Below are 23,691 nucleotides of genomic sequence, written 5' to 3'. Positions count from 1 at the left end.
AACCGGTCGCAAACGGGCGGATTCTCAGAATCTGCCCCTTTGCGACTGGAATTTTTGCATTTGGGATGCATCATCCCAAATCAAAAATCGCAATTTAAGTAATCTCTAAATTGCGATTACTACAATTGCCATTGCATTTAAGGAATCTCAAATTGAGATTCCTTAAATGCAATGCATTAAAGTAAAAAAAATTAGCGATTTCGCTAACAGGGGGCGCAAATTACCATGAAGTTGAACTTCATGGTAATTTGCAAAAACTTTGAAAAATGCACTTTTGTGCATTTTCAAAGTTTCTTGTTGTGCACACACATGCCCTTACCTTAGGGCATGTGTGCGTGCAACATATGTGCAGTCCCTTGAACAATGCTTACTATGTTTCCCCATGAACCATCAAAGTGGAGCAGAAGTATTGTCTTGGTGGAATTGACCTACCATAACTCATTATGTAGTCCCACAAGCATCTCTCCATTCTAGTGTACCTACAAAATACATCTCAAAATAATATTGTTACCACGTAAAAGAGCAGAATCCTCCATTCTTCTATATCGCAATTGGTATCTATGCAACAAACTCTTAAACAACATTTAGCAAAAGTAAAGGCAGCTTGTACGAGTTTTGCATATGCATATTGTCCATTTACTCCAGCATGTAAAGCAGGAGATAAACTTACAACCAAGTTCAAAACCATTCTGGGGTTAAATACAAAATGTTCACCCACATTTATGGGACCATTCAGGCAGAAAATTAATGTAATTCTCTGCAGTACGTTTTAAGTTCCCCATCTACTGGCAAATCCATCCTGTGATTCATGTCTCTAGGCTTAAAAGGACTCATGGCTGCTCTCCATCAGCTCCTCTTCCCACTTTGATCAATGGTTCTCCTGTGGTAATGAGCTCAAAGCGATAATAGGCTCTCGAGGTAGACATGGCCTATTGCAGAATCTGCTTGCTTGGAAGGGACATGATGCCTCGGAGAGTTAATGCAAACTAGCTTCTTTGGTACATACTCCCAGGCAAGTATCAGCCTTCCATAAGAAACTCTCTCTCAAAATAAGGCCAAACAGTGTTCCAAAGATAGAAGGGAGGGGAGTTTCTTTGGGGAGGCAAGGAGCATGGGGTTACACACGTTACTAAGACAGGTAAAGAATTACAAGAGCAAGCAATCTCCCTACTCCCTCAACTCAATACCACATCACACCTGCATAGACTCTAGGATTAATTGATCCTAAGCCTTAGGATTATAAAGAACAGGTATGTGGAGGCTGACTGGTCAGAGGCTATAGGACAGGATATCAGAATGAGACTGTTTCACTTCCTGATCAGAGTAGTCAGCACAAATAAGATGAATGCTAGGTAAGCCTTCGCCTGGCAATGTTTCGTGGCAATGGGTACTGCATGTGGCCCTCTCACATTACCCCTGCCCCTGCTCCCCTTACACTCAGGCACTGGAGAGTACACTGTGTGAGGAAGGCCAGGACTATCAGTGGGTCCAGTCTGGCCTCTACAGAGCTGCTCCTGGATCGGGCGCTAGTGCTCTGGGATCTGGCACCGCATCGCCTGCATTCTCCTTCAATTCATGAAGTGGATTCTATCGTACTTCTCAGGGGGTGGTGTGGGCTGCACCTCTCTCACATCTGAGTCTCATGCCCTTTCACCACTCTACTCGGTAGGGAACCATCAAACTGTGTAATGGATTTTATTTACTACTCCTCCAGCGTGGAAAGGGCTCCTTTTTAAACTGAAGCTAGTATCATACCCGATAAATACCTTAAGTGTGACAAAAAAAGAGGAAAACGCAAATGTAGTGTTGTTGTATGTCCGAATAAGAATACAGAAATATTATCTGCGATAAATATTTTTTTCCTGAATTTAGTTTACAAAAATATAGTCCCATCGGATGTAGATTTTCGATTATTGATACCAATGGGGTAATATTTTATAAATGCATATCTAGTACACCCTTTTTATATCACACTATATTCTAATGCTCGTCGATACTTAACATAGATCGTGATGCTCGTTTCAGGACACTGGAAGCTCCCCATGCAGCGTCATACAGTTCGTCTCATCTTAAAGTACAATCTACTAATGCGATTGTTGTGGAGATCTTTACATCAGTGTTGTCCTTGGATGCAGTGATAGTATTTAAAAACAACGCACACACAAATGATTAATTTACAGAGTGCGCTGCAGGGGTCTCTGCTGCTTGTTTATAAAAATGTTTCAGTGTCCAAGGAGACTATTACTGTGAAAATTCTCAATATCTTGCAGAGGACACTCGCAGCATCTTATGTTGTTTTATTATCATATGGCTGCCGGTTGCACACATAACCAGAGGCGCTGACCATCTGTGTGCTGTCAGCTCCACTCAACCTTGGTTACAGCTCAAAAGTAATCGACCTAGGAAAGGCTTGAATCCCAGCGATGCGAAGATAATGGGTCATTGGTTTTGATTAACGTTTGAATTACAACGCAATGTCCTATTTAAGCACCATTTGTATCTTTCACATGCATTACCAGAACATTTTACAAACTCTGCAGGTGAAATGTACACACTGCACTCCAGTGAGATCACCCTGAATCATTTCTGGAACTTTCTCCCCACAACCAACGTGCCTCCATGTTCACCCTCCTCAACCAGTTTCATATAAGCCTGCATTGGGTCACAACGTTGTACTGTCCACCATGTCTCCATGAATGCTGGCAGCATTAATTTTTGTAATTGTAATTGAATTTATATAGCCCTTACTACCCCTGACGAGGCTTCAAAATCGCTTTTTGGGGTGTAGCACGCTACTCAGGAATCCAACAGGATTAGTGGTGGATTAGTGTAGGGAAATAGGAGAATAGTATTAGTATAGGGGAGGTACGAGTTAATTTGAGCGGAGGATATGTGAGTCTGTTAGTGGATTGAACATATGGTAATGGCGGGATAGAAGAGGGAAGAAAACCAGACGTGTTAATTGGGAGATCACAGTAGTAAGTTGAGGTCTGGGATGAGTAAAGGAGAGATGGAGGTGGGAAGAGCCTGTAGGGATAAGGAAGTGATGAGCAGGGTTTTTGTGAAATAAAACCTGCTCGGATTGAACTCCTTATAGTGTGGCTTATTAACAAAATGATGTGAGAATTAATAGTGCAAAACTAAAAAGGGGAAGATGGAAAATGCGCAAGTGCGTGCTGGGAGAAATTAGTGTTTTCCAGTGCTTTTGTAGCAGACCGCAAATGCACATGATTAGTGCAAAAATAACAGCCAAGAACCACAAGTTTAAAGAGACATATTTTCCTTTTCACTGTTTGAAAATAATGTACATAACGTAAGAAAATGCAAGCAAAGCATTTATAGACCAATAATAGTGGAGTTTTGTAAAATGACAACGATAATCACATGTGTATTTGTGTTTCCTAGAGCGCATTTTACTGTTCTGCAGAGAAGGCCTCAAGAGTCTTTTTAGGTTGAATTTGCTTATTAAATCTTAGGCTGCAAAAATATGTAATTTGTCCTTTGTGAGTTCCTGATGATGGCCAAAGCTGTGTGGAGGAAACAATGAACATTATGAATGGAATTTCCTTGCTGAGCAGAATTTGTGGACACTTGTACTACGAGATTGATACATTGGTGAGATCGAGAAATGTGCAAGCCGCGGAAGAGATTATCTGAGTTTCCTCTGCTGAAGGTTGATGACAAAAGTTTTCTAAAGACAAAGGAACTGTTCAAAAGTTAGGCACATCGAAAATGGAGTGACTAGACACCCTCTGGTTTTAACCAATAGGATGCAATAATTTTTTTGTGTGATGATACAGGGGGTTGGATCTTTAGTGAATTAAGGGTATTACTCTTAGTACTGAAAAGGTAGGTAAGGCACGTTCATTCTTTTACTTTGCAGTGTTGCTGTTTCCTACCTTAACTGGCTGGCTGCTCTGCTGATCCAGACACTTCGACTTTTCTCCTGATACCTTCTTGAGGATGCCCCAGCATACTCACTTGGCCGGAGAGTAGATTTTCAGATTTCCAGTATTTTTTTCAATAAGTTTGTATGATATTCTGAATTTGCATTAATGTTGTTTTGCAAATGTCTTTATTCTTTTGTCTCTTTTCCTATCCACTCTCTCAGTATTGTAGTTGATGAGCATTCACATTTATTTGGATAAAGCATATTGATATGTAATCAGACTGTCTTTATTAATGTCAATTGATTATATTGAATGATTATTTCTTTATTTAGGTTCTTATTTTAGAATTCTGTCAATTCTTCTGCCACTCCCTGACAACTTTTAAAGATTCAGCGGAGAAGAAAGAGGACCAAATAGATAAAAGAAATTGGTAACATGTTTTAAACTCAATCAGCGTGAAGGGACGGTTACGTGTTAAATTTGGTCCAGATGTTAGAAATTTGCAAAAAAAAACTTCCGAAGCATCAGGAGAAAGAGAATCAAAGTAGACCAATTCGTTTTGAGACAAGCCAAAGGAGAGAGAACATGAGGGAGAATTTAGTAGGAGTATTTGGGCGATCATAATAGTAAACTGATGTTTGGGGTTATCATGGAGATCATAGTAGTAGAAAGTGTTTGTGGTGAGAGAGTGAAGATAGAGGATAAAATGATAGAGGTGTAGCATGATGGTAGGACAGAGTAAAGCTTAAATCTTAACAGTGATATTGATGTAGTGGTTTTCTGTGAAAGGTTTCTATGTGCAGTACTGCTGAGGAGTGGTATTTCAATAGTACAGGGGTTGTGATGTCTTTTGGAGAAGATTATGTGTCGTGTAAGAGGGGATGGACAAGAGTTACGGGTGTTTGTGTTAGATTGCATCACTGGAATAGGTAATCTGTGTGGCAGAGTGGAATGTAAGGATTGTATGGTTGTCTGAAATTGGAAAAAAAAGGGAGGCGGATGTTGGTGGATGGTGTGATGGAAGGCTGAGTATAGGTTTTGTCAAGATAAACGGGGAAATGTTAGGGGCAAGCAGAGGATACAGCTGGTGTTTTGTTAGAACGGAGTGTGTCTGAATGCATTAAAGTTATGTGTAATGTGGTGTTGTGTTGGTGATGTCTGCGTGTGTTGGGGGTATAGGACAGAGTTGTGTTTTGTGTGAGAATGCAGGTGCCATGGTGTTGTAGTTAGGGTAGAATTGTGTGTAGGGGTGGTTTGTGGGGTTCTGTAGTGGTTCAATACACATTGAAATCTGTATGAGGGTTGTTTGTATTGCATGAGTAGAATGCCTTTGCTGATTTTGTGTTTGGATGTTGACGGGGCAGGTAGTGTACATATTTTTGCTTCTTGTGCAGGTAGACACGGGTACTGAGATTTTATCTTTTGTAAATTGAATGGAATTTCTCACACTGAAGTCATTTGGGATAGTAAGATGTGTATACTTGGACATTCACCACTGATTCCATCTAGCCTAACTGGGATCTACGTTTCTTAGGTCGAGCTGGTGTAAGCAGCGCGAAGCGCTGCATCCAGCAAAGCCTCTTTTGTTATCCCCTTGCTGGGAATGTGGGACAGGGGATGGGCACACGCAGGGCCGTCGGCGATTTCAGCATGTGTGCGCGCACGTACAGCCCTGCGCCGTGCACATCATCTGTCCCACATTCACAGCAAGTTAGGCTTCTCGCAATCGCACGCGCACACACACACAGCCACACTCACACACACGCAGGCACACACACACACAGGCACAAATCCCCCCCCTCTCTCTCTGTAAGACCCACTCACCTGGCTCTTTTGTCACGACTCCCCTGGTAGCTCCGCTGCATCAACTGGCACACAGGCAGGGCTTCCCTCACTCATGGGAGCCCCGCACTTGCATTGGTGGCCTCAGCCGCCACGTCTGCCGCCACCGCGGGGCTCTCCCTCAGGCATGGGAGCCCCGCGTCAACACTGCTGCTCTTTGCCACGCACTCCGTGGGCGCGGGCTTCCAGCAGAAGGCGGAAGTCCCGCCCCACGACCGGCTTCACGCTCCCGAACTTCCGGTTTTCGCGCTGGGATATCCTTCACCATCACTCCACTTTATGGCAATCTCTTCGTGTTTCAAATAAATAATTTCAATATAGTGTTTTCTCACCGGCTAATAAGAATTTCCGCTTTCTTCAAAGGTGCTCTGTTTTTTAAACTGTGGGCCATAACACCACAATATGTGCCCAGAGCTATGCTGCCTTGCAAGGATATAAGGAGCTGCTTAATGATCTAAAATATTTACAAGGGTTGTTTAATCACACACAATACAGCACTTTACAAACTGGACTGAGACATTACTCCGCACCTTCTGATGGTCACTGACCTCATTATACGTGTCTGTGAAAGCGACATCCCAGCGTAATAACGGTTGTATGACGATCCATCGCAATCCAACTCCTCGCGGCCGTTCGCATCGCGGCCAATACATCGCAATGACAATGACATCGGCAATTTTGTCATCGCACGTCGTTGCAACGCAAATGCGGCCGTGGCCTAGGATCGCGTTTCACATCGGCGACAGTACATCGCGCGACATGACAACGCGATGTTTCACCTCTTGGGTGTGCTTCTTGCGTACTAAATACAACGAAGACTGCTGCAGTGAACACTCAAACGCACTTACTAGATACATATTTTATTTTGTCATGATTCAGTGCACTTTCCAGATGTAAAATAGTCCCTCTGGCAATGCAATGCATGCATTCCATAGGGGGTGGAATGATACAACAACAGTGAATAGCCCGAGATGAGAGGATACAACTCCTGTGGGACAGAACCAAAGCCCACTCCACGTATAGTTTAAAGATGTGGAAACCAAATTGCATTATCAAGCCAGACCTATAAATGAAAGGAAATTAAATATCGAAGAAAAAGAAAAGAGAAGAAAAAGAAATGGAAGAAAAATAGACAAGCAGGATTTGATTTTCAAGCACAGTTTTTAGGTTTGGCTGGTGAATGACGCAGAGAGCCGATATGGGGAAGGGGGTAAAATCTCAGGCACCCGAGGCATTTGTTGCTGTACGCGCCATTCATATATTAGCCGCCTCATATTCACCAGCTGTAAACTTCAATCACATGTGGAGTTTTGCTCACACACCACCATATGACCATCGTATTGATTTGTGTAACAAATACGCGAGCTGCCTGATCAGTCAAAGGGGAAACAAGGGCATAAAACAATAAACAACTGCCTGGGATCACAGTGTTATCACTAATAGTAAAATAAGGTGTAGTAATATTTGTCTTATCTCTGCATTGAAGCTACATGAAACAAAGGAACCTGACATGTGACAACACTGGCGTCTGAGCCTAGGGTGGATGTACCCTCGTGACTATGGGGTTTGGTGGTCAGGAGAGCGCATCCCACTCTAGGCTCAGGTGCCGGTGTTTTCACCTTTCAGGTTCCTTTGTTTCATGCAGTTTTGCTCAACAAAGGGTGAACCTGCTCTTTGTTTCCCTCTGACCCTCTATGTTGTTGAGAGGTTATCTCTGCATTGAATCAATCACAGTGTAAAATAGCACATCTTTAAAAAATGCATTTTAATCTCCACTAATTCAAGAATTGTCACAAGTATTGCCAGGGTGGCCTGTGCACGAGTGATCACACTGCGGCATTTATTGAAGTGACAAAGTATGTATAGAGAATAAGATGACTTATAGCTTGGTCAAACTATGATAGAGCTGATATCACATGCTGAAATACATACGTTCATTGACAAAATGTCTCCTTCTAAGAACCCCAAAAAGGTGATGGAGGTTCGATCCTATTTCCGCTATTCGCAAAGTCATCCTCAGGACTAAGAAAGTTAGTTTAAGCACCAAAATATGAAAGAAGAGGAGCTGATTAGCAGAGTGTCAGTGAAGTCACATTAGAAGAGTTTAAACAATCCTGGTTTGGAACAACATGGAGGCCACCAGTAGAATCCGAGGCCAGTCGGGATCCATCAAACGAGACATGGAGCTGAGTTGAATTCTGGGAGCTCGAGAACTCATCGAGAAGTGGGAAGGGATGCTTTGAGTGGCGCAGCGTGGGGTCCAGTATCCGGGGAATGTACTGGAGCGTTGGTGTACAAGGAGGCGATTGGAACCAGTCCAGCATCGAAGGGAGCATGGGCAGTTTGTTTGTTGCGTGACTCCAACCGTGTTTATTGTATTTTACATTTAAATATGTACAAACGTGTTTTTGGTGTTTAACAAATAAAAATGTACAAACCGGATTCCTGTGTATTTTTCTATGTGACATTACATATCACCTTGGTTTATGTTGTTGCATGACACATTGGCGTAATTATTTTGCGGGTAAAGCGTGTAAAGCGCATGACACATAGGCGTTATTTTTTCGGGGGAATGATTGCCACCCAATCCACCCATCCCACCCACCCACCCATCCATCCAGCCACCCACCCAACGATCCATCCACCCATCCAGGCACGCACCCATCCATCTACCCACCCACCCATGCATTAGTATATTGATATAATGACCTGAAATGTGCGTGATAAATACACTTTCCACCAAAGGTTTAAAAAAAAGAAAAGTATATTAACAGAAGTATATTATCTTGGTATGAGTGGATGATTGCAGGCGCGAACCGTGTCTGTCAGCACCAAAGTCTGTCTATGTTTCCGTTAGACCAAATGTTGTTTTCCGTTTAAATGTGCTCGGTTCTTCCTATGTGCTGCTTCCCGTTTTAATGCGCTCGCTATATAAACGTACTTAAATAAAGATTGTTCCTTATATGTTCCTGTTTTAATGTACTTAAATCAACATTATTCTTTATACTGTCATTGTGCGCACATTGTGTCATAATTTCAAGTCAAATGACTTAAATTAACATTGTTTTTTATATGTTCCCGTTTTAATGTAGCAAATTCGATGTCATCGTTAACGATGTATTAGCTAATGCGATGCACTTGCATGCGTAATGCTGGCATGCGATGTGATGACTGTCACGATGTAATCGCCGCGTTGCAATGTCAGCGCGATGCGATGTATCCGATGTAAGGGGTGCTTCCCGTAATAACACGTGTGACAGTTCACAGTAATTAAATGCACGATTGCTTTAGCAGGAAAGACTGTGCATCTGGAGATCCAGGCGCCTAATTTTCATGCGACATTGCACAAGCTTCTCTTCCTATTTTGTTCATTCGTAACGAAGCTGCTCATTTGCCTTAGGGGCTTATCTAGTTCATAAAAACTAAGGAACTACTAAGGCTGCCTAGCTATTATGAATTAATTTAATATGTGTATGCAGTGCTGAGCTATGGTAGTGGGTGAGGCCGCCTGGCTTATTTAGGGTGCGGTTTGTGTACCCCTAGGCTCTAGTAAGCTTTGGGTCTGCATCCCTGTTTCCACCTTCAGTGGGACACAGTGAGCGGTGACGTCGGTAGGCCGAGGTGTGGTCTCGAGTGGGCCGCGCCTCGCGCAGCCCTGCCGAAGAGCATCAGTGCAATACTGAAAGAGGAGGGGATGCCTGTGCCTATTTCGCACCCCGCACGTCCTAGTATGGGAGGCGGTGGGGTTTGCGCATTCGTTTCAAGACAGGGAGTTGCCACCCGAGGCGGGGCAGGAACCAACCTCTCCGCATTAGACACGTTGTGGCTGGGCTACTAACGCTTGGCATAATGGCACTGTGTATTCACTGTCGTGGCTTCTCTAGAGCTTAAGGGAGTTCTACACCTAACACATTGATTTATAAATCGAAGAAGACCGCGCAGCAGCACATCTTGGGATAAAATATTGATTTACAGTCAGTACACTTAAATTGGAAGCAATAGAAGCAGGTGGAGTTGTGGAGGCCTAAAGAGTTGGATAATAATCGCTTTTACCTGTAAATGAAGTTGTTTCATTTTAGTAAAGCTGAGATAGGCTTGCATGGACATGTGCATCATTGTCTCGACAGAGTGCTGCTGTTATTTCCAACTCAGGTGGATGGAGCCTTATCCCTGTGCATTGTTGAAGTGATTGTCAAATTATTAAGTGCCTTGGACAAGGTTGTACAGTGCTGACGGGTCTGGGTGTCAGACTCGAATAATGCACGTTGTATTTTTCCCACACCACAAACATCACTAGCGGATAGGACAGGACGTCAGTGACCCGAACAATGCCTATTTTCCAGACGTCACACAAACAAAAATAGATTTATAGGGACAAGTGTTCCTTTGTCTCGCATGTGCCAGTCCTGCTTGGGCTGTGGTATAAAGTCGATTTTTGTTGTTAGTACATTGGCCCATTCAGTTCCTTTTTTCTTTTGCTTCCATCCTCCTTGGGGTGAGACTGGCTGTTTTTTTTTAGGTCAATTTGCCCTGTAGGTAGGGCAGGCGGTTGCAAACTCTCAAAGCACCTGGGAATACGTTTCTGTATCTGGGGGCCCTTGGGGTAAATGTTGGTTTCATTTTAGGGTGCCAATATTTTGCCTTCACTTTGTGCCCCCCTTGGATGTAGATCAGCCATTTTTGACTCCTACATAATTACACTGCGCTCAACGCAACATACACTCCAAATACCACTCAGTGCCACATAATTACACGCCACATAATTACACTGCACTCAATGCAACATACACTCCAAATACCATTCAGTGCCGCATAAGTGCATGCTACATATTTACACTGCAGTCAATGTAACATACACGCCAAATACCACTTAGTGCCACATAGTTAAGTTACATGCCACATAATTACACTCTATCTATCGCATCACCCCAGCATCATTCTGCACCACCTCTGCATCGCTCAGGGGCACCACAACATCACTATGCGCTACCACAGCATCACTTAATGCCACAGCATCACTCGTCGCCACCACAACATCACTCAGCGCCACCACAGCATCAGTCAATACAACCATTCAACAACAACTGGTTCAAATATGTTCTCTCAATGTTTCAAGCTTTATTACAAATGTCACAAAAAGATATTAATATTTCACTTCTGTTCTTGGATTTTCGACACAATAAAATACACTGAACATAATCTTCACAAAAGTTATTTACAAAAGTGTAAGCTATTGCAATTATAAATTACAATAACTTTTATTTAAGTATTAATTATTACAAAACATTAAAAGCAATTGTTATTTGTAATATCAATATATATGTCACGTAAATACAACACATATTGCATTACAAATGCTATAGGTGTCACATTTGCAAAAGTTAAAAGTATTGGCATTGTAAATGACAAAACTATTAATTTTGCTATTTTCAAAACCAACACATAAATCAAAAAATTGTCATTTACAATACCAATAGCTCAAACTTTCCTAATGCGAGACCTATTGCATTGCAAATGCTTGTTTGAAAGTGCGCTGAATAAGCTACTTTTGGCTAACTATTGGCTGTCAAGTGAAGGCCAGCACCCACGGGCATGGTGGCTGGAGTGCATGAATGCCTGCACTCTGGACATTTCCATTTTAGAAAGTGACAGGTATCACTCTAGATTGAGCCGTATCTGGGACACCATTGGAGTCCTAATGTCGGAGTATTTTCACAACATATTGTATGATACAGACCTCTCTTGCCTGTTATATGTATTTCTTATCTGACCCACACTGCACTTTGTCACCATTATGCTTAAATGCAATGATATTAATATCAATATAATTTGATGAGTTGTTTTCCTTTTCCTACTTCATAAACTGTATGATTTTTTTTTTATTGATCAGAGAAAAAATCAAAAAGAGACAGATCCTGAGAGGAATGTTCTAAAGCTTCAATTCTAGAACCCAGAAGGCACTTCCACCATAGCACACCTACTGAAAGGAGGGGATTTTGAAAAGACATAGTGTGCCAAACATCAAACTGCTCCATGGATTATACGCCACGCAAACACACTGGTGCAGTTCAGTAATAGGCCCAATAAGATACACAGTGCTTTGAAGTTAGGTTCCTGTTTCACTGGTAGCCAGTGAGACTACCATAGCACCGGCTAGGACATGGTCACATTTCCATAGTGAGCATGATTTTCTAAGAAACACATTCGGGAGTTTTCCAATTGAGGTTTCAGGAAGACCAAGATACACAGCAGTGTCATAAATTGCAAACGAACAAATACTTTAATGCCTATACCATGTATTTGGGACATAACAAATATCAGGATTTTTCTCAAAAGGTTGGTTGCAAAAAACAGAAGGACAGTACCTTTAGAATTTAAGCTTCTAAACAGAGCTTACTGTCTAACACAAAGCCCATATTGAGGGCCCTTTGAGGTTGGAACAGAGCTCACTAGTCCAGCTCTTCTGCTATCACCAGAACCTCTGTATTGTACCCGTTGATTTTGAGGAAATCGGACACCATTCATTGGTGGAAAGGCAGCCTCTGAAATGTTTTATTAAATTAGATGACGCATGGTTGAATCTCCATATAAGCGGAGTGCTGCTAGAGTAACCAGGTGCCTGGAAGCCAAAGGCACAAACTAAACCCCCCCCCCACCCCACACCATAGGCTGCACATACACACCATAGTCTGCACGTACAGACTTATTACAATCAGAATATTGCAGACCCCTGAGGAACCGGGGACTGGCATCACTGGAGAATGTAAGAGGCAGAGGACTACCATGAGACCAGTCACTGTGTTCTACCTGACACAAGACATTCATCCAAGATGGAATTTTCATCAGTGTCTAATGCACCAGCGAGAATGAGTAAAAGAGGCCCTTATTGTAAGAGAGACTCGTAGACTCTTGATGGTTCTTCGTTTCTTCTTTATTTCATTAAGTAAAAAGTAACACAGCGGCACGAACACAACAGCATCCTCCACCCTCTCCTTCAGCAACTGTCTCTCCACACACTACATTCTTCCAAGCATACATTCCACGCATTCCACACGTGCACACACATACACGCGCTAACACACACACGAGACATACACGCGCACAACACTACATATATAACCAATACCACACACCCTCCTCCTCAATAGCTTAAGTCACCACTAAAAGAATTACCCTAATTTGAAATCAGAAAACCGGACAGGCATCTTCCTTATTCTATCACCACGGCGAAGAGTCTCACCTTCAACACCAATATTGGTACAAGATGATCCAACATCAACAATATCTCTAACACCACTTCCCGTATCACAACTAGTACTACAACCACCCGTACTGCCAGTTAACGCCAACTCCTTTACTAGACCAAAATCATCACCTAACATATAACCACTACACGTCCCATCATCGACACCACCAGATCGTGAACCTACCACACCATTCCTCTCATTTCAAAAACTCAATTGCCCAAAATTCCACCTCTCACCATCTTCCAATTCCACAGCGCTACAAAACACCTTCATTACTCTCAAGGGTTTGGACCATACACTTTCACCCTTCAACACTTTTCTAGGATTCTTCACTCTAACCATCTGACCAATCTTAACCAAAGGCCAAGCACATTTGCTTCCATGATACTGCTGATTGCGATCTTGATACTTTTGACCTCAGATCTGATTTCTTTATCAATATCCTTTTCATTACACTGCATTTTACCATTTCTTTTCCTCAACCACCAAGGAACCAACCCAGTAAATGGTTTCCTACCTCTCAAAATTTCAAAGGGTGTTTTCCCTGTAGCAGAATGCGGAGTAACACGCTATGCAGTCAATCTCTCTTGTAGAGCTTTCCTCCAAGGTAAACCTGCGCTCAATGCCAATTCAATCACTTCCTTAACCACCCTGTTGAAGCGCTCAACTTGACAGTTACCTTCCGGATGATATAGTGACGATTTGATGTGCTTGATGCCCATTACCACTAAGAACTCTTCCATCTTCTGTGACACAAACTGGGGACCATTATCCGAAACTAGAACTTCTGGTACTCCTTCCCTTGAAAACACATCCTCTAAAAACTCAATGACCACATCCGTAGCCATCCCACTTACCATTCTTACCTCGGGCCATTTCGAATAGTAATCAACTAATACAATAGCATAACAATCCATAGACGATAAAGCTGAAAATGGCCCCATGAAGTCAATAGCTACCTTTTGCCACGGATACTCAGGTAACTCCACCATGTTTAAAGGCACACATATTGGCTTTGCCACTTTATCACTAGCACCACAAACTTTGCAATCCCTTACTAATCGATCCACCATGGAATCAACACCTGGCCACCAAAACCACTCCTTAACCCTCCTTTTTGTGCTGGACATACCACCATGTCCCGAATGACTCTTCTCAGCAATATTCTTCCTTAAGCCAACCGGAGGCACAATTCTGTCACCTCTTAAGACAATATCATTAACAACACACAGTTCTTCTTTAATCTTTGAAAACGCAGCACATTCACCACGTAAGTTGGATTCTCTTGGCCAACCATCAACTATAAAACGTTTTACCTCTTTCAAAACAACATCTTTATCCATCTCACTCATCCAAGACGCCTCAGATACACCACTATCAACATCCCTGTCACCTATCAGAAACACATCCTTAGTGGTAAACGCTATCTCACAATCAGTATTCGTTCCAATACCTGTCAAATCCACATTAGGTAACCTTGACAGACTATCCGCAACTACGTTGTCCTTACCCGGAATATACTCTATATCAAAACTGAACATTTGCAGCTTTGAAGCTAAAACGAGCCAACCTTGGAGTTAAATTCTTCCCACCTTCAGGTCTTAAAATATTCACCAATGGTTTATGATCAGTGCAAATTTTGAACTTCCTCCCCCACACATACATCCTGAATCTCTCAGCAGCCCATGACGCAGCCAACAACTCTTTTTCTATTACGGAATAATTTCGTTCCGATTTTGTTAATGTGCGTGAAGCATACGCCACTACCCACTTCTCAGATTTAACATGTTGAGAAAACACAGCACCAATTCCATATCCAGACGCATCCACAGACAGAATACATTCAGCAGTTGGCAAGAAGGGTTTCAAACATGGTGTTGTGACTATCTCTTTCTTCACCTTCTCAAAACATATTTTTTGTTGGTCACCCCATGTAAACACTACACCTCTTTTTAACAATGATCTCAACGGTTCAACCTTTGAGGCATAATTTTCAATAAAACGTGAGTAAAATTCTGTTAATCCCAGAAATGACATCAATTGTTCCCTATTTGTAGGTTCAGGAACAGCTAAAATAGCATCAACATGACTGACTTTTGGTCGAATACCATCTTTGGATATGACATGTCCCAAATACTCTACTTCGGATTTCCCAAACACACATTTTTCGTTTTTGATAGTTAATCCACTATTTCTTAATGCATCTAGTACTGCATATAAACTTTTATCATGACATTCCTTGTTATTCCCATATATTAAAATGTCATCCTGAAATACTTTAGCATTTTTAATGCCTTGTAGGACCCTGCACATTTCTCTTTGAAAAACCGCAGATGCACTTGCAAGACCAAATGGCATACGTTTATATCTAAACATTCCCTCTGTGGTAATGAAAGCAGTGCAATGTTTAGAATCATCCTCTAACACAATTTGGTGATATGCACTTGTCAAATCTATCTTGGAAAACCAAGAAGTTCCACCAACGGAAGATGTAAGCTCTTGCAAATTTGGAAGAGGAAATGTATCAACCCAAATAGCTTCATTTAAACATCTTAGGTCGACACACAAACGCAAATCGCCATTAGATTTAAGAGAAATCACGACTGGCGAAACCCAATCTGAACTCTCAACTGGTTCCACAATTCCATCCGTGCACAATTTCTTAAGTATTTCACCCAATTTTTCTCTATAGCTAATAGGTACGTTCCTAAGTTTTTGCCGAACAGGACATGCACCTTCTCTTAAAATAATTCTGTGCTTGAATCCAATCATCTTACCAATCCCATTAGAAAATACATCAGGAAATTTTTCCTGAAGATTTGAGTAACTATCCCTCTCAACACAATCATTCTGAATAGAATAAACAGGACAATCCAAACTAGGATCAATTTTCATACCCAAGTCAAATATATGTGGCCACCCCAAAATGGTTGCACCTTTGTTAGCCACATAAATTTTGCCTTGACACGAATTGTGTCCAAAACTTATTTTGGCTAGTATAAAACCTTCCAAAGGTATTTTGTGACCAGTGTAACTTCCGGGGTGTACATCAGGTCCCAATAATGACCTGTTGGGCCAAAGAGATTTAAACAAGTCCATGCCCATAATGGTATACCACGCACAAGAGTCCACCATAACATTTACTTCTAGACCATCAATATTGACAAAACACGATGGTAACTTTCTAACCTTACTCATCCCTTTAGCTGACTCATCATGTACGCTGCATATTTCACCTACTACATGAAAAGTATTGTCTTGATTATCCAATTGGACGCAATTAATGTCATCTTGCTCATCATCTTGGAGAAAATTGACCTTAGCTTTAAAGTTACGACACACTCTAGTGAAATGTCCCTTTTTTTTACAGTTAGTACATATTTTATCAAGAGCAGGACACCACTTATAGTTTGCTAGGTGGCTAGAAGATCCACACCTATAACACGCAAACTTCTTTAGCTCATTACCTTTCTCATAACTTTTTTCATTGCTTTTCTTATTAGGATAGGAAGGATAATTAGTTGACTTATTATCATTCTTGAATTTAGCTTTGTTACCCTTATTTATCACGTTAACTGAACCAGACTCGGAATCATTTTTCTCATTTCTGACCTCGCGAATACATTGGTCCGAAATCTCCACACCTCTAGCTACTTCAATAGCATTTTTTAATGAAGTACTCCCTGATGACCATAATTTTTCCTGAATTTTTTTTGATTTAGTCTTCATAAGAATTTGATCACGTAAAACCTGGTCATACATCATACTTTCAAACTCACACGTAACAGCTAAACCCCTCAAAGCTGAAACATACTGATCAATTGACTCATCTATTTTTTGAGCTCTCGAATAAAACTTAAACCTCTCTATAACGACATTAATCTTCCTTCCAAACCTCTCCTGCATTTGTTTAACAGCACATTTATAAACACCCATGTCACCATCATTTTCAATTTTAGGTACATGTTTGAACTCCCTTAACCCTACTGCACCCAGTCTATGTTTAAGCAAAGACACTTTTCTTTCTTGAGAAGATTCTTCTTCAGCTAAAACCTCAACATAAGCTTCGAACATGTCAAGCCATAAATCCCATGCAATAGGAGGTTCACCGGACTCTGCTAAAAAGAACGGTGGTGGATGAATTGAAGACATTTGAATTATACAGGAGAAAATATATATACAGTCAAATCAACAAACCACAACCGGGAAAAAAAATATTATCCTTATAAGTACAATCCTTGCGCAAAAAGTTCACCAAAGTTCAAATTGTATTAATAGTTATTATCCATTTTGGGCAAATTGTTCACCAAAGTTTGTAAATAAATACAGTTATTTGTCAGAAGAAAAAAAAAAATTGTAATAGGTAAATTAATGTATATTCCAAGAATTTACATGGACTCTGAGCGTTGACACCAAAATGTTGAAATCAGTACTCAATTGACATCACCAGCGTTGAAATCGGCACTCAATTGATGTTATCAGCGTTGAAATCGGCACTCGGAATACTGTTAAATACAAAGTGCTCGTTGCTAGGATACTGTAAATATATTCAAGATGGCCGTTGTGTTGTGATGCGCGATGACGATGCTGCGTGATGATGAACAATCCACTACGGAAAGCCAAAAGAATGTTTCTGCTTAAGCTGCAACAATCAACTCGCGCGAAACGCTCATGCACCATCCACTCGCGCAGGAATCTACTCGTGCAGAAGGTAGATTGAAAAATGCACCACACAACGGGTGAACGTTGCCGAAGGTAAAAGTTTTGAAAATAAAAAAAAATTACCGCTCAGAAGTCCATTCAAAGATGCAGTTGTAGTAGTAGGAATCAAATCCAATTCGAGGATGGTAATTCTTAAATAATGAAGGAGAAAATAATTCAAAAAAAAATTCAATGAATCGGTGTTCTATGCCGCTACGAAATCCCGCTCGTCGACATGTATTGTAAGAGAGACTCGTAGACTCTTGATGGTTCTTCGTTTCTTCTTTATTTCATTAAGTAAAAAGTAACACAGCGGCACGAACACAACAGCATCCTCCACCCTCTCCTTCAGCAACTGTCTCTCCACACACTACATTCTTCCAAGCATACATTCCACGCATTCCACACGTGCACACACATACACGCGCCAACACACACACGAGACATACACGCGTACAACACTACATTTATAACCAATACCACAGCCCTCTCTGGTTGCTTTCATTTCTTGTCTAGATTAGTTCATCCAGAGTTCCCACCAGGATTGGCTCAGTACCATGTGTAGAGAAACAGTCCTGGGACCAGTCAAAAAGCTGTGATGGTCCAAACAACTTTAAAGCTACTTTGCAATATGTTTGCTATAATTTCCGACATGGCTGGCAGTAACATAATTGGTCTTAAGTGCATCCTATTGTTGGAGGTGAGATTAGGTACTTTAGGTTGAGGGAGTGTGCTTGAAATCAGCAATAGTGTTTTGATGTCACAAAGTGTTTCTGTAATGGCCCAGAGCCATTGGCTGAGGTATGGCAAATGGACAGTGATCATCCGGGATTCTGAACTTAATCATCCAAGCGCACTGCCACTCTGAGTGGGAGTTATCACTGGTGCAGAGCAGATGGTGTGTGAGGTTGTCTCCTACCTCCCTTGTAACTCTGGCAGAACCATTGAAGGAGCCAAGCCTTCAATCGACTTGTAGTTTAGTGATGATGAAGAAAGCAGTCACCTCAATAAAGAGGGATCGAATGAAAGTAAACTTGACAGTGGCACCTGCAGAGAAAGTAATACCCTTAACTACAGCTCCCTAGATGGAGATAAAAATAGACTTAGGAGAATGAGGGCATCTTTTATCGTGCCTTAGCTGATCCCTAATTGAGACATGTGCTTCCTCGGAATTGGACCAGTTCCAATTTTTCTTGCTTGCCTCACAATCAGGTGCTCCTTTTTTAGAAGTGATGCAAACCAGTGGTTGAACTATATCTACCCATTGTACTATTTTTCTCTATAGAATGTGCAAAACACCAAAATGCATCACAGGAATGAATTGTGTTAGTGAGGGTTGAGTGGGGATCCTGTCTTGGTATCAGCAAATGAGTGATGAGAGTTCACAGAATTCCATCTCTGCCTTCTGAACATTTTGTGCCTGTTATAAGCTGCTGAAGAAAGACCCTTGCAATAAACTGATAGAAGGTATGCTACCAGCATCTCTACCATTGGGGCAACCGAAAAATATCTTCTTATGTTGTTTATGCTTGGTTGAGTTAAGGCATATTCATCCTAACGAGGAATTTTGGTTAATCTGATAAATCTGAGCATGGCCTTCTCTACCCTGACATGTACTGTTGTCATTTGGGACGTGGCCCAATATCTAAAATGGAGTGCTTGTGCCACAAAGTAATACATATATGGATCTGGTACTCCCAGCGCCCCCTCCTGCACGGGTTGTGTGAGGATCTCCCAGAGGATCTTTGGCTGCTTCCTTCGCCCATATCAGTCGGAGTAGCACCTATGGAGTTGGCTGAACAGCACCCAGGGTAGTCGTATTGGGATGTTAGCAATATTTGGCAGCACTACCATCTTTAGTAGGGATATCCGCACATCATAAAAAGTGGTATGCAGATCCAGTGGTCAGTGCGGGCTGTCAGTTGCTCCATCGTCGGGGGTTTAATTTTTAAAACACTAAATGTTTTGCCGATTTTTTTCTTTGCCCCACTGAGTTAATACAGTACTTGCAAGCTCTTAGACATTTGAGATCAATGGAGTGAGCAACATAATGATATATGTATTCTTTATTTTAAAAGACAAACCTATTGAGAACTATTGTATGATAGAAAAAAATCTTTGAGCAAACAATAAAGTCCTAGGAAAACTAACCTACGGGAGTGATTTTGAGCTGCCTGGGACAATTTCTGAATAATACTTTGAAATTTACACAAATACCTCAACCGCAGCAATTTGAGAAAGCGTACAGATTAACCCAATTGTAGAAGGCAAAGGGCTTTAATTTCCAATCCTCAAGACTGGCTTGGTGGCATTTAGGCATGCAAACATTTTTGGGTTTCGATTATTTGTAACAATTCCTTCGTGATATTTGTATATATACACCTATATCTATTGAAGTGGGTCTGCAATAATCAATGTTATTAATGTTACCCCATGATTGCGTGTGATGCTGGTTGCCAAGGTCAAGAGAAGGAACAGGTCAAGTCTTACTCTCAGGTTTCCCCTGGCAGAAGAGAACAGGTGTATAGGGAACTAAGGTATTAACAGAAAAACACTTTAGTTAGGAAACATATTCACTCAGTTTAAATAATCAGTTTCTCCATTTGTCTTTGCAGATCTCCCTCCCTGCTGTTCCGGTCTCCAACGCCCTTCAACTCTCTTCTGGCTACATCAATACTCTTTTTATCTTGTGTGGTTTGAGTCAGTGTTGCCCAGGGATGGGCCTTGTTCCGTATCACACCAATCCATGGGACGACTTCTGCACTTTGATTGCAGTGGTTATCGATTAAAAGGTCTGAACCCATAGACAACATAATGTTGAAAATATCAGCATCTCAATTGTTCCTGATTTCACTGGTGCGTTCCAGCAGCACCAAGCATCATTCCTGCTGTTTAAGAGACCTGTAAGAAGCAGGCCTAAGGCTCATGCTGTTGTTCCCAGCAAAATTTAAGGTAACAGGAACAACAAATAAATATTTGTCACTGATCACAAAGAGGTAACAGATTTAGGGAGAGGATACCCAGGCAACGAAGATTCAGGAGGCCCACAAGAAGCCAATCCAGAGCTGTGTGAATGGAGGCTGCAAGTGTGCATCAGTCCATGCGATCACCGATCAGCACCTTGGTGACGACATCGGTATCTTCAGGCCTGGAGTTGGCACCGAACAACTCCAGAGAGAGAAGGACCCTACTCATGTCATTTCAAAAGCTTCAAATGGTTTGTGATTTTCATACAGGCTAACTCTGATGGAAATAGGACTAGTAAAAGTGCTAAATCTTGCTCCCTGTACTAGTTGATCCAATGCCTATTAGATTCCCCATATTAGGCTCCTGTTTTGATTTGTTGCGTTTGCCTCAAATTGTAAAGCGCTCTGATATCCTTCGGGATCAAGTTTGCGCTATATAAAACGTTATAAATAAGTAAATAAAATGACCCGGTACACTACTATAAACCTCTGTCGCCGGCTGTTCCCCTGTGAGTTAATGCAGCTTTGATGCTCTTAATAAGGCAGCCAGTGTCAGTGGCAATGGCATGACTGAAAAGATACAGGAGAAGCAGACTGACCTAGGGAGTCTCGATGACCAATGTTGCCAACTTCTCTAAGCAGAGGAGTTGGGACTCATAACTCGAATTATGTTCTTTACATGGTGGGCCATTACTACTCTGCTTCAGCCTTGGCTTATATGAGTTGGGTTATGTGAGCGAGGATCAAAAGTTGTTCCTTTCACATCCTTGCACTACTAAGAGGGATGACACTGTTCAAGGGTTGGGGATCCCAGAGGTGGAGTCTAGACAGGAACAGATAGACGACTAGTGGCCCAGAATGTATGCTACTAGAGGTTAACCTGAATAAGTGTAAACTGATTAAATGGGATGTCTGGAGAATGGGGAGGCTTTGTGTAGGTTCATCATGGGACCCCCTATATCCATTCCGATATAGGGAGGAGATGTTTGGAGAACATGGACATGACGTCAGCAGCATCCACAGCTTGGAAAGTATACATTTTACTCACCACCGACGACGCAAACATAAACCTTTGGGGGATAAGATAGCCTTGCACAAATCTAAATGCACCTCTGCTTCCCTATATGGGGATGGGCATAACAAAAAGTGGACATGCTCCGAAGCATAGAAAATGGATTTACACGCAGGTTGCTCGCAGTTCCAAAGAATACTAAAAATGTTATATGTTATGAGGAGCTGGGTCTACCTTACATACGTGACCAGATAAATATCGCACCCCATCCTTTTATACATCAAGTGGGTAAAATCTAGAAGCAGATTTGATGAGAGCATGCATGTCAGACTGCCTATCCCTAGATAACGTGAGGAAGATACCTTCCGACTACCAGCGAGTCTTCCACGGCAGATGAGACATCAGAACCGTCTCACACCCCACTGAGATCCCCATCCGCGCCCTCGCCTGACACCGCCCACATTGCTGCACCTCCGATCATAAATCCCCTCGCCACTTGAAGACGACCTCCCAACTCTTGCTCCCTCCTCGCACCCCAACCTGCCATCCAGGAGTGAGCCGCACCCCCTAGCTCAATCTCCCTCCATCTCCACCATACCACAAGCCACTGGAGGCCTAACCCTCGTCATGAGCCAGTACTACCCCTGCTCAGGACTCCTTCCAGAGTCATACCAGGCAACTTCCCCCCAAATAGCCAGCATGTTTGCGACCCTCGCCCCCCAGCAATGCTGCCAGACTCCCCACCTTCCTCCGTAGATATCACGACACAGCGCCTAAACCTCCTGGAAACTCAGCTCGAAACCCTGATCCAAGGCCTGAACAAAACCTTATCTAACCTAGTCACAATCTGAAAGCCCACCCAGCCGCCTACAGCATCCCCTACTCTTACCTATCCTGAGTGTGCCAAGGCATCGCCCTCAAATGGGGCCCCTGCCCCTGCCCCGCCTAGACCCTGGCCTCCGACCAACAGATTGGATACTGAAAATTGCTCTGATAGACACCGAAGAGCAAAAACCACACTTTCCTTTCACGAAGCGGCATACCTATCCTGAACCTATGACTCTCCCCTCAATTCCTCCCCCAAATCTTCGATCCAAGTAATTACGGGAGTCAGAAGAGAACACCTTCCACCGAAAATCCCTAGACCTCCAGCCCATCTAACATTTCTTCCCAGAGCCCAGTCTAATAAGAATCCGAATATAGAAGGGTCCCCCATTAACTGCATGCTCCTAAAGTGCAGATCGGCCTCTAAACATGCAACCGAATTAGCAGAAGCCATCCTCTGCCATGATATAGACATTGCATTTATCACAGAGACCTGGCTCAACAATCTCTCTTACCCCAACATGGACATGCTGGTGCCTCCGGGATTCACTATGATCAACAAAGACCGACAAGAGCAAAGGGGAGGGGGTATAGCTATCATTCACAAGAACACCATCTCCACCACGGAAATCACATCCTGCCTATATAGCACCTTTGAGTGTCTCTCAGTCAATATCAAGACATGTGATAATAGGCCAGCAATCTGCCATCCCCTTTACCACCCCCCTGGCAATTCCTCTGAATTCGGGGAACACCTTTCTGACTTAATTGCACATTGTGCTCTCATTAACTCAAATAATATAATTCTAGGTGACCTCAATCTAAGATGGAATGAAACTAAAAACCCACTCATTCAATCCCTAAACAGCCTCCTACTAGAAAGCAATTTGACCCAACACTGCTCAGAAGAAACTCACCACAGAGGAGCAACACTAGACGCATTCATTGCCGAAACCAATGCAATCACCATTGACCATATCCTTCCTGTAGACTGGTCTGACCATCACCTCATCCTTTTCTGCATTTACCAAACGGTCCTGACTCAACACCTCAAACAGGACCCCCCTAAATGGGTTAGAAACACAGCTCAGATCCCTCGAGCGACACATGAAGAAAAAATAAGCTTGCTCCTACCCAACAGCACTGATCACCTCTCAACTATTGAACTCACCTCTCTTTACCACTCCAATAGGACACTCACCCTAGAC

This window comes from Lissotriton vulgaris, unplaced genomic scaffold, assembly GCF_964263255.1.
Source record: "Lissotriton vulgaris unplaced genomic scaffold, aLisVul1.2 SCAFFOLD_2567, whole genome shotgun sequence".
In the NCBI taxonomy this organism is placed as follows: Eukaryota; Metazoa; Chordata; class Amphibia; order Caudata; family Salamandridae; genus Lissotriton; species Lissotriton vulgaris.
This window is presented reverse-complemented; position numbering follows the sequence as displayed.